The sequence below is a fragment of the Mauremys mutica genome, chromosome 1, assembly GCF_020497125.1.
Source record: "Mauremys mutica isolate MM-2020 ecotype Southern chromosome 1, ASM2049712v1, whole genome shotgun sequence".
Taxonomy (NCBI): domain Eukaryota; kingdom Metazoa; phylum Chordata; order Testudines; family Geoemydidae; genus Mauremys; species Mauremys mutica.
This window is the reverse complement of record NC_059072.1, coordinates 364,560,895-364,571,688: the sequence shown is the minus strand read 5'-3', so window position 1 is coordinate 364,571,688 and position 10,794 is coordinate 364,560,895. Positions and strand designations below refer to the sequence as shown.

Genomic DNA, 10,794 nt, shown 5'->3' with positions numbered 1-10,794 from the left:
AAAGGTTGATGGTTCTCTCTGCTGGTGAAATACTTGAAGTTACACAGCAACAACAAGAGTTGGAAATAAAGCTGAGTAAACGTTGTGACACTCGGGCTGCAGCTCTGTCACTTGCCAGGGCAAAGAGACCCTGAGACCAGCACAAATGCACTCGGGGGCCAGAACGTTCCCAGCGCTGGCCTTGGATCAAGAATTACAAAGAAAAATTTAATTTCAGCAGCGCTGCCCACCTGGCATATACGTCCCGCTCCCTGTCCCCAACACACCCAGCTCTGCTTGTCTGTCCTGTATTCCCGCTGCCTGTCCCCATAACCCTCAGTGCTTCCCGATTCTCTGTGCACACACCCTGCTTGCCTCCACTACCCTCAGCACTGCCCACCTGCCCATGTGCACCCCGCTTCCTTCCTCCGTAACCCCCAGGGCTGGCTACTTGTCCATGTCGGTCTCCAACCCCCCACAACTTCCAGCCCTGGCACACAGAGCTGCCCCTCACCCAAAACCAGAAACAGGTGCCAGACCCCACAGAGGCACCACACAGAAACATCTCCTCAGACTAGGTTAAACTCAGTGTCTGCCTACACCCGGGAAAAGGGGCAGATCGGCCTGATCTCCCTTTCGGAGGGTGATGGGTACCCCAGCAGCTGCTCAGCTAACACCGCCTGCTTTCCTCTAAGGCAGAAACATTCTTTTTTTTTTCCTTCCTGCCTTTTGGGGCTTCTTGAACCGGAGATGCGGGGGCACAGAGAGAGCAGACCCCTCCACCTGCCCTAAATTTTTTTTATCCTGCTTGATCTGAACCTCTAAACCTCTGAGTGAGATTTCAGGAACTCTGCTGTCAGTTCTTCTTTTGTCTAAATGAGCTCACCCATCCTTAGACGCCACAGGACGACTCCATTTGAAGTCATTGGAGGCTCATGGCCGGTGTAAATCCGGACATGTATTTAAGTCCCTACATGTGGATTTAGGGTGAACTCCTGGCCATGTTGGGAGTTTTGCCATTGAATTCAATGAGATCAAGATTTCCACAGTTAGTGGGCTTTGGGTCCTGATACAGAGAACGCTATTTTGTTAGGGGGATCAAAGAGCCCCCTATGTTGATATTACGTTTTCATTTTGTTCTCAGGAAGGCCAGTGAAGGCAGAATGCTAGAGCAGAATTTGGCCAGTGCATGGCCCATTCTTGTTGTGAACTCTCTGGTAACACAGATACCCACTGCAGAGACTTTTCCTGTAGTTTCCAACAGGGCAGTGGGTTACTGAATTGGAAATCTTGAATGAATCAGAGCATAACCTGCATAAACTTAAAAAAATAAAAATGAAAAAGGAAGCTACTGCAACAGATAGAAGGACACTAAGACACAAGGAACTGTCCTTAAAAAACAAATATTTGTCTAAACTATTTCCAATATGTCTGCAGTTCCAATTTTACCAGATAAATTCACTGATGTTTCTGACACTACTAAACATTTAAAGTCACTGTGCAGGTGAATTCCTGCCCAGATGGTCTCTGATTGGAACCTGGAACTTTTCCTGAGCCCTTTAAACTAATTTTAATGCAGAAACAAGCAACTTACCAAACTCCTGTGCAACAGAGGGTGCTAATCAGTATGCGACTCTCACATGCCTGACACTCAGCGTGCCAGACAGCGACCTTTATGATTCAACTGAACAGTCCCTGCCGACTCTCCGGTTGGCCAGGGTTCCTGGACAACTCCCTTGGCTCTGTGAGCAGTGGGATGATCAGAAAATAGACCCTGGAGAACTTCAGCTTGAGAGCCTCCCCTGGGAGTGGAGAATGATTGGCCGATAATAAGGGCTCAGATTGCTAAGGCAACCTGAGTCTTGAAACTGGGTAATGTACTGCCAACTGCACTACGTGTGGGAATGCTGACAGAAGATATGGGACCAAAGCGTATTTTCAATTGATTGTAGCAGCGTATGCACTGCATACCACCCATGCAATTGTAATATCCCATCCATTATTCTCTGAAAAGTCAATGCCACTCTGTATAGGCCAAATGACGTGATCCTGAACTGATGAAAGACAAAGGGTGTGAAAAACTTTCTTCTCCCAGGATTCTGGCATCAAAGGTATTTGCCCGTTTCCCTTCATGCTCTCTTTGTGCCCTGGCTAGGAGATCAATCTAATCAGTCAGGATTGGTACACCCTTTCCCAGTTACACCCCAGCAACAGGCAAAATAACAGCCCCAGTATTGTTTGGTCTCTGGGATTTTGTCATGACACTAATTGGATGCAACCCAGTCACAGTGTCGTTCTCCGTAGCAGACACAAATTTAGGACCTGGGCTTTAGCTGTATCCAGAACCAACTCTGAGACAACTGCATTACCTGCAACCAGCACAGGCTGTACAGGTGCCTGTCTTGGCATTTGCCACTTGTCTGTGATATATCTCTCTGGCCTATTGTCTTCCCTGTTGGCTCATTTCCCCGAATAGCTACCTAGACTGAAGGCATCTTGCCTAGTGGGTGTTACCCAGGTGTAACTACAATTGACAAACAGATACGTAGTTAACATTCATGACTTCAGGTACACAAATGATACATGCCTACAAATAGGATAATCAAATTCAGAACATGAATCTTACAAGACACATCTTACATGAAATGTGTCACAAATATGCTATAATATATGCACATCATAATAATATAACTAGAGACATAGGAGGTGGAGTGACATACAAAGGTTGATGGTTCTCTCTGCTGGTGAAATACCTGAAGTTACACAGCAACAACAAGAGTTGGAAATAAAGCTGAGTAAACGTTGTGACACTCGGGCTGCAGCTCTGTCACTTGCCAGGTCAAGGAGACCCTGAGACCAGCACAAATGAACTCAGGGCCCAGAATGTTCCCAGCGCTGGCCTTGGACTAACAATTACAAAGAAAAAATTAATTTCAGCAGCGCTGCCCACCTGGCATGTACATCCTGCTGCCTGTCCCCAACACACCCAGCTCTGCTTGTCTGTCCTGTATTCCCGCTGCCTGTCCTCACAACCCTCGGTGCTTCCCGATTCTCTGTGCACACACCCTGCTTGCCTCCACTACCCTCAGCACTGCCCACCTGCCCATGTGCACCCCGCTTCCTTCCTACGTAACCCTCAGTGCTGGCTACTTGTCCATGTCGGTCTCCAACCCCCCACAACTTCCAGCCCTGGCACACAGAGCTGCCCCTCACCCAAAACCAGGTGCCAGACCCCACAGAAGCACCACATAGAAACATTTCCTCAGGTGAAACTCAGTGTCTGCCTGCACCCGGGAAATGGGAAATATTAGCCTGAACTGTCTTTCTGGGGGCAAAGGGGCTCAGCCTGTGCCAGGAAGGAGAGAGGTACAGATCCGGCAGGAGGGAGAGAGGATGTGGAAACTAAAAGTATCCAGTGTGAGTAACTCTTCATCAGAATGAAGCTTTAACATACTGCAGCCCAGTAGAAACCCAGCCACCCCTTCCTGAGGCTGACTTTCCATGTTGGCAACTGTTTATGTTACCACCAGGCTGTAGTGGGGCTGCTCACGGGAGGAGGGATGGTCAAGGTGGAGGATGGTGTCAGACACAATCTGGCACAATGTGGTTTAGGTTATATTACAGTCTGAGACCCTTACCCAGGTCCTAGGAGGACTTGTGATGCCTCTTTGGTCTGTGTATTAGATAGGATGTTCATTTTTGATTCCACCCAGTTTCAGAACTACGTGCCTCTGTGATCTGGACACTGCATGTCCCCACTCTCCTGGACCTCACCAGTGTTAGATTTCTAACACCACCTGGTTTCCTCTAAGGCAGAAACATGCTTTCATTTTTACTCACTTTTGGAGCTTCTTGAACCAGAGATGCAGGGACACAGAGAGAGCAGACCCCTCTCCCACCCTAAAAGAATTTTTATCCTGATTGATCTGAACCTCTGAGTGAGATTTCAGGAAATCTGATGTTAGTTCTTCTTTGGTCTGAATGAGCTCACCCATCCTTAGAGGCCACAGGATGACTCCAGCTGAAGTCACTGAGACTCATGGCCAGTGTATATCAGGCCAATTATTTAAGTCCCTATAGGTGGATTTAGGGTGAGCTCCTGGCCTTGATAAGAGTTTTGCCTTGGATCTCAATGAGATCAAGATTTCCACAGTTAGTGTTTAACTTTTGGTTCCCAGCTCTAAAAATCACAGCTTTGGGTCCTGCTACAGAGAACACTATTTTGTTAGGTTGCTGAAAGAGTCCCCTATGTGGATGATGAGTTCTTATTTTGTTCTCAGGAAGGCCTGTGTCAATCTGGAGTGACCCAGTGAAGGAAGAAAGTTAGAGCAGTGTTTGGCCAGTGTGTGGCCCATTCTTCTTGTGAATCCCCTGGTAACACAGATACCCTCTGCAGAGATGTTGTCTGCAGTTCCCAAGAGGGTAGCGAAGTTACTGAATTGGAAATCTTGAGTGAATCAGAGGATAATCCACATAAACTAAAAAAGAACAAAAAGGGAAGCTACCACAACAGATAGAAGGACACTAAGACACAAGGAACTGTCCTAAAAAACAAATATTTGTCAAAACTATTTCCAATATGTCTGCAGTTCCAGTTTTACCAGGTAAATTCACTGATGTTACTGACACAATACCCCAATCATTCTTGTTGCCCTTTTCTAAACCATTTCCAATTCCAATAGATCTTTTTTGAGGTGGGGCAACCACATCTGCACACAGTATCCAAGGACAGGCCCTGGTAGCACATCTCTGATGAACCTGTGCTAGCAGGGAGCTGGAGAGGGTCCTAGAGCAGTTGTGGAGGCACAAGGATTGTGGGTGGGTGGGCCGAGCTCCCAGTGGATCACTGAGATCTGTGCATAACTCTGGAGATCCCTGGGTCTTTGGTCCCCCTTCACATTCAGAGAGAAGAAAGGGACCTCCCCTCCTGGGAAAATCTGAGGGAAATTTCCATATACGGAGCCTTGTGGAATCTCCCTGGCCTGCCCTGAAACCTGGGTTTCTAATGCAGGAAAGGGGGCTGCTGGGGGAAAATCTGGTCCTATATTATAATAATTATTTTTTATTATATTTTATTATATTTTATTTCAGCGAGATCACAGCTGTGACAACATCATTGTTACACTCGGCCACCCCCAAGATTTGCTTGTGACTAATTGGAACCATAAGGAATAGAGCCTGCAGCAGGGCTGCCACTGCAGTCCAGCTGGGCAGCATCACCCCACATCCCCTGTGATTTGGCCTCCTGCAGTTTGCCTTTGGCTGTCACAGGGGTTACAGCTGGTGCACACTGAGCCAAGCAGCTGAGGTTCCCTGATGGCCAAGTGGCCCCCAAGGGAATGTGCAGACAGGCTTCATAAAGACAGTAGCCTCGCTATGTGAACAGATGCTGCCTGCTGCCCAGGCAGCCTCTCCGATGATTACATCTGCCCATGATCCATGGTGAGTAATTTAATCTACACAGAAATCTGACATTCAAAGCGAGCTTGCAGTGTCAAAACCCTGATGCCCCAAGTAATGGTTTCTCAAGGAGTCCCATTTTTAGACGTTCCGTGTGCTCTGGGCCCAGTCCTGCCAGGGGCTGAGGAAGAAGAGACCCCACGGAATATCAGTGACTACTTCCCAAATCGTATCAGGTATATTTGCTGCATTTTCTGCGAGGGTTCCGTTCCACGGTTAGCGCGCAAAGCAAAAACCACGTATACTGAAGCAGCAAAGAATCCTGTGGCACCTTATAGACTAACAGACGTTTTGCAGCATGAGCTTTCGTGGGTGAATACCCACTTTTTCGGATGCAAGAAACGTATACTGAAACACTCATTGAGTTGAATGGCGGACGGAATCACCTGCAATGCAGATGCAGGTTTTATATTGTAATTTTTCTTTTTTTCCCCTGTTTTCACCATCTGCACAAAGCTGAATTTGCGCATGTTAAATGTGCCTAAGATGCGACTTGCCTGTATTTCTGTTTCCTGACTGGATGAAGGCTCCAGCACTTCTGCCCTGAAGATACCCCTCAGAGTTACAGGGCTATGTTCATCTCTTTCCCTTCTCTGGTGTCTGAGGGCCAAATGTCAGGCTCCATAGCCTCCTTTCTTGTGGGGTGAAATCTCACCATTCTCCCACCCTCAGACTGGGCCCTGGGCTACCGCACAATGTGGCTGGAGCACTGAGCACTGTGCCTGCTCAATAGATCCGGCTGGGTTTGGTACCTGTGGTTGACGTGTGTGTGCCAAAGTACAGCTGTGTAAATGTTATGCCAAAACTTTTCATTGTAATCTAAATATTACAAACAAAAATTTCATGACATAGATGCATATTGAAAGCCAGCGGCAGAGTTGTTGGAATTGCTACAGGAAGGAGCAGTGGGAACTTTCTGCTTAATGGCATTTGCTTTAGAAAGTTTTTCAGAAGTACCCCACATACTGTTTGCAAGGGGTTTGTGCTATGAACTCTCTGTTCAGTGAACAGCTGCTCTCCCCTGCTAGCTGAGCAGAAGCCATTTGTAATACTTACATTCAGGGTCATGCACACAATAACTCTACAATACCCGTACAAGTCTTTCCAAAAAGTCCTGAGAGAACAGAACCGCTGGTCTGTGTTTCAGCAAAGAGTAGAGCTGAGGTGCAGGAAAGAGCAGTGTAATCGTTTTTTATGTAATTTACCTCCATCACCTGTTAAAAAAGCATGGCTGAAGTAACTAGCACACTCAACTGGATATTAGTGCAACCTAGTGTTTGCACTATTCACCCATTTGCGACGCCAACCCCTCCCTCATCCAGCTGAAGTAACTGTCCATGTTAGCTTGTAACTTATCAGATAACTACAATCCCTTACAGGGGGAGCAGATGCGGGTCCTGTGAGGATGAAGGGGAACCTGTAGGATGATCAAACTCTCTGGATTCAGTCAACATAGGCTGGGCAAAGCACTTCAGCTTCTCTTGGAGGGATTTTTGGGGGTCAGAGTGTATCACTGGGAGCATTTGGTAAGGGAAAGTTAATAGATCCCGGTTCTGATCGAATTTACACACGTAAATCTGGAGTGATGACATTATTGAATTCAGAAACAGACCCTGAAAATTTATCCCATGTGTTGCAAAGAGGCAGTGGCATAATTTGAACTCACAGGAGCAGAGAAAATAAAAAAAGAAAGTATATAATGAGGCAATGAAACATGTTTATGAACAACTTAAATACGATTGTACAACTTAAATACAACTTAAATGCAGGACAGATAAACACAATGGAACTCTGATCCACAAGATATCAATGGGGCCAAGGGATTAGCAGGATTCAAAGAGGGACTGGATTTACACCACAAAATATGTCTAACTAGTGGGTGCCTGGGGGAAACTTTCCCTTGGAGCAGTCAATCTCATAGCTCCCTATTGCAGGGATTCTTCCATCTTCCCCAGACGCATGTGTAACTGGTTACTGGGCTAGAAGGACTGCAGGTCTGATCCAGTCGGGCAGTGCCTATCTTCCTATTGGCATATCCTATTGGGGATGTAAATCCAAATCTATGTTTTTTCTGATCTTCCTTGAGCTTCTGGGAATCCTAGATTTGCACTCAGAGCAGAAAGATGTCTCCTTAAATATCATCTACTTTCCTAAACTTCTCGGACCTGCCCAGTATGGTATGTCAGCTGTCAATGACACCAAATTCACACCTGCAGTGTTCCTTCTCACTGGGATACCTGGGCAGGAAGACATCCATCTCTGGGTCTCTGTCCTCTTCTGCTTCGTGTATGCTATTTCGATAGTAGGAAATTTAGTCATTCTGTTCAATATAAAAACAGATGCAATCCTCCATGAGCCCATGAACATTTTCCTTTCCATGTTGGCCATCACAGACCTTGGCTTATTGATAGCCACCATACCGACGATACTGGGCCTATTCTTGTTTAACTCTAGAGAGATCAGCCTTGATCCTTGTTTTGCCCAGATGTTCTTCATCCACTCTCTGCAATTCATTGAATCCTCTGTGCTCTTGTTGATGGCATTTGACCGCTTTATCTCAATCTGTAACCCGCTCAGATATGCCTCCATCTTAACCCTGCCGAGAATAGCCAAGATGGGACTGGTGTTTGTGCTAAGAGCAGTGGCAGTAATATTTCCACTCCCCTTTCTCCTGAAACGGTTCCGATTCTTTCGAACCAATGTCCTCTCCCATTCCTACTGCCTGCACCAGGACGTCATGAAGCTGGTTTGTTCAGACATCACAGTCAACAACATCTATGGCTTGTTTATTACAGTCATAACAGTGGGGTTGGACTCGCTGCTCATTTTCCCTCTCTTATGTGATGATCCTCAAAGCAGTGCTGAGCATCACGTCCCCCACAAAATGCCTTAGGGCCCTGAACACCTGCGTCTCCCACCTCTGCGCTGTTCTGCTCTTCTACATGCCAGAGTTCAGCCTGACTGTCATACAGAGATTCTGGAAGAGCTCTTCTCCCTTGCTTCAAGTTATCCTGGGCTACATCTTCCTGCTGGTTCCCCCTTTAATGAATCCAATCGTGTACAGCATGAAAAGCAACCATCTTCGAGCGAGGATAATCAGGGTATTTGTCAAGTAAAGAGTCAATTCATCATTCAGCTCCAGAGCTGGTGACACAGGTCATGGCCACCTATTCCATCTTGGACCCTTATATTCGAGGAACAAGAGCTACTGATCTCCACTCTGTAGAGAGAGGCTCATACAGGGTCTAAGACATGAAGCTTAGGGGGGCCATCCCCACCCGCAATTGAGGGAGGACAGCACTCCGGGGAAAGGAGACCAAGCCAGGCAGCAGCATTTACAAAGTCACTCTGTTCGTGGAGAGCCAGGGGATCGGTGGGAGGTTGGCCCCTAAAGAGCCGTATCGATGGCTGCTCCAACCTAAGAATTCCTATGAATAAAGTCACTATGAGAAGAGATGTGGCTGTTGTTTCCCATTACACTTGGCCTGTCACTGTCCCATCCCTGGTTAATCACCCACAGGCCAATCACCCACGGGCCTTCTCCAGGTTGTTGGCTTTTATTCACACATGTGGCCAAAACATCTGTAAGGACGAGACTTCGGCCACGCATCTGCCAAGGAAGGATTGCTTCTTGAACCAGATGAGGTAAAATAAATCCAGTGAGCTAGTCACACCATCAGTCTCATTGAAGCCCCAGGCCTCGCTTTCATCTTGGAATCTGGGGTTAAACGTCATACCCCAAGGAGCGTCCCTTATCATCAGTCTCTGTGTCCCAGGACAACAAGCTATTGTTCTCAGCCATTTTGGCCCATGCTTACAAGGCCCGCTGGTTGCTAGGGAGATGGTGGAATGAGTGGGCCCCTTCTGTTAATGGGCATGCTGGCAGGGTGGGATTCAGTAGTATGGAAACCGGAAATAGTATAAGGGACCTACCATCAATCAAACCCTAACCCCTCCCCTTGGCCACTTAAACCCTGCCCCATGACCCCTTAAGCCCCGACCACCTGTCACTGAAAGTCCCACCCATGGGGAATATTACTTCCAGGGTCAAGGAGGACACACGACTGGAAGCAAAGTGTGTCATGTGACCCCTCTAAGAACTCCTCTCACTGCCCTCTACCAATCAGGAGAGGTTTCTCACCCGTAGGCCCACCCTGAGAGGAGATTTGTCCGATCAGGGGTGTTCCGGGGCATGGTGACCCATCCGGAAGTGGTTCGTGTGACCCTTCTAAGAACTCCTCCACTGCCCTCTGCGAATCACGATGGGTTTCAGCCACACAGCACCGCCCTGAGAGCAGATTTGACCAATCGCTGATGTTCCGGGGTGGGGTGACCTGCCCAGAAGAGGGTCGTGTCAACCTGCTAAAAACTCGTCCCAGTGCCCTCTGCTAATCAGAGCGCAGCACTATCACCCCATAAGTCCCAGCAATCGGGGCAGAAGAGGCCATCTTTTACCAAGAACACGTGCTTTAGAAATCGTGGAAACATGGACTCCTTCACCACCCTGGTGAGGACTTCAGACTTTGTGTTAGCCCCGAGGGCCTTTGGACTTGTGTGGAGAAAGCACTCCATGAGCGACAGTTCCGACGAGGGCCCTTTGACTCAGCCGTGGATGGATACGCCAGAACCTGAAACCAAAACCCTCGTGAGGCACCCCAATGAGCATGAAGGCCTCTCGTTGTCCACCCCCCTAGAGGTGGAAGATGAACGCAACTCGGGAGTCACCAGAGGACAAGGTGAACAAAAAAGATGTCGCTCAGGTAAATGAATGATTAAGAAGTGACGACTGATGATGGGGTGTAATGAAGTTAGGAACCAGGAGGTTGCGTAAATCTAAAAACAAGCAGTGGGGTGCTTACACTGTTTCTTTTCTGAATATTTCTCAACAGCTCGACGATGCCTTTCTAGAGGCCTTTGAGAACTGACATCGGTAGCCTCGTGGGACGCAGTGATGAGCTGCCAAAATATTAACAACAGGTTCACTCCTCCTCACCCCACGAGGGAGTCGTGCCCCCTCAGGGGGTCATGACCCATCCAACACCCCATGTTCCTTGATGCCCCCTGGAACCTCTGCCCCATCCACCCCCTTCCCTGTCCCCTGACTGTCCCCTGACGCCCCATCCAACCCCTCCTCTCATTCTTGATGGTCCCTCGGGACCCCTGCCCCATCCAACCACACCTTCTCTCTGTTCCTGCCCCCCACCATGCCATCAAATCCCTGCTCCTTCCTGACTGCCCCCCCAAACCCTTGCCTCCATTCAATCCCCCCTGTTCCCTGCCCTCTGACCGCCCCAACCTCTATCCACTCCTTCACAACCCACCAAACTCCCCTGCCCTCTTCCAACACCTCGTCTC

At 48.1% G+C, this 10,794-nt stretch overlaps 1 pseudogene; it reads left to right on the top strand.

The window, feature by feature from the left end:
* Positions 1–7,618: 7,618 nt before the first annotated feature.
* LOC123360774 lies at positions 7,619–8,555 on the top strand (annotated as a pseudogene).
* Positions 8,556–10,794: the final 2,239 nt, after the last annotated feature.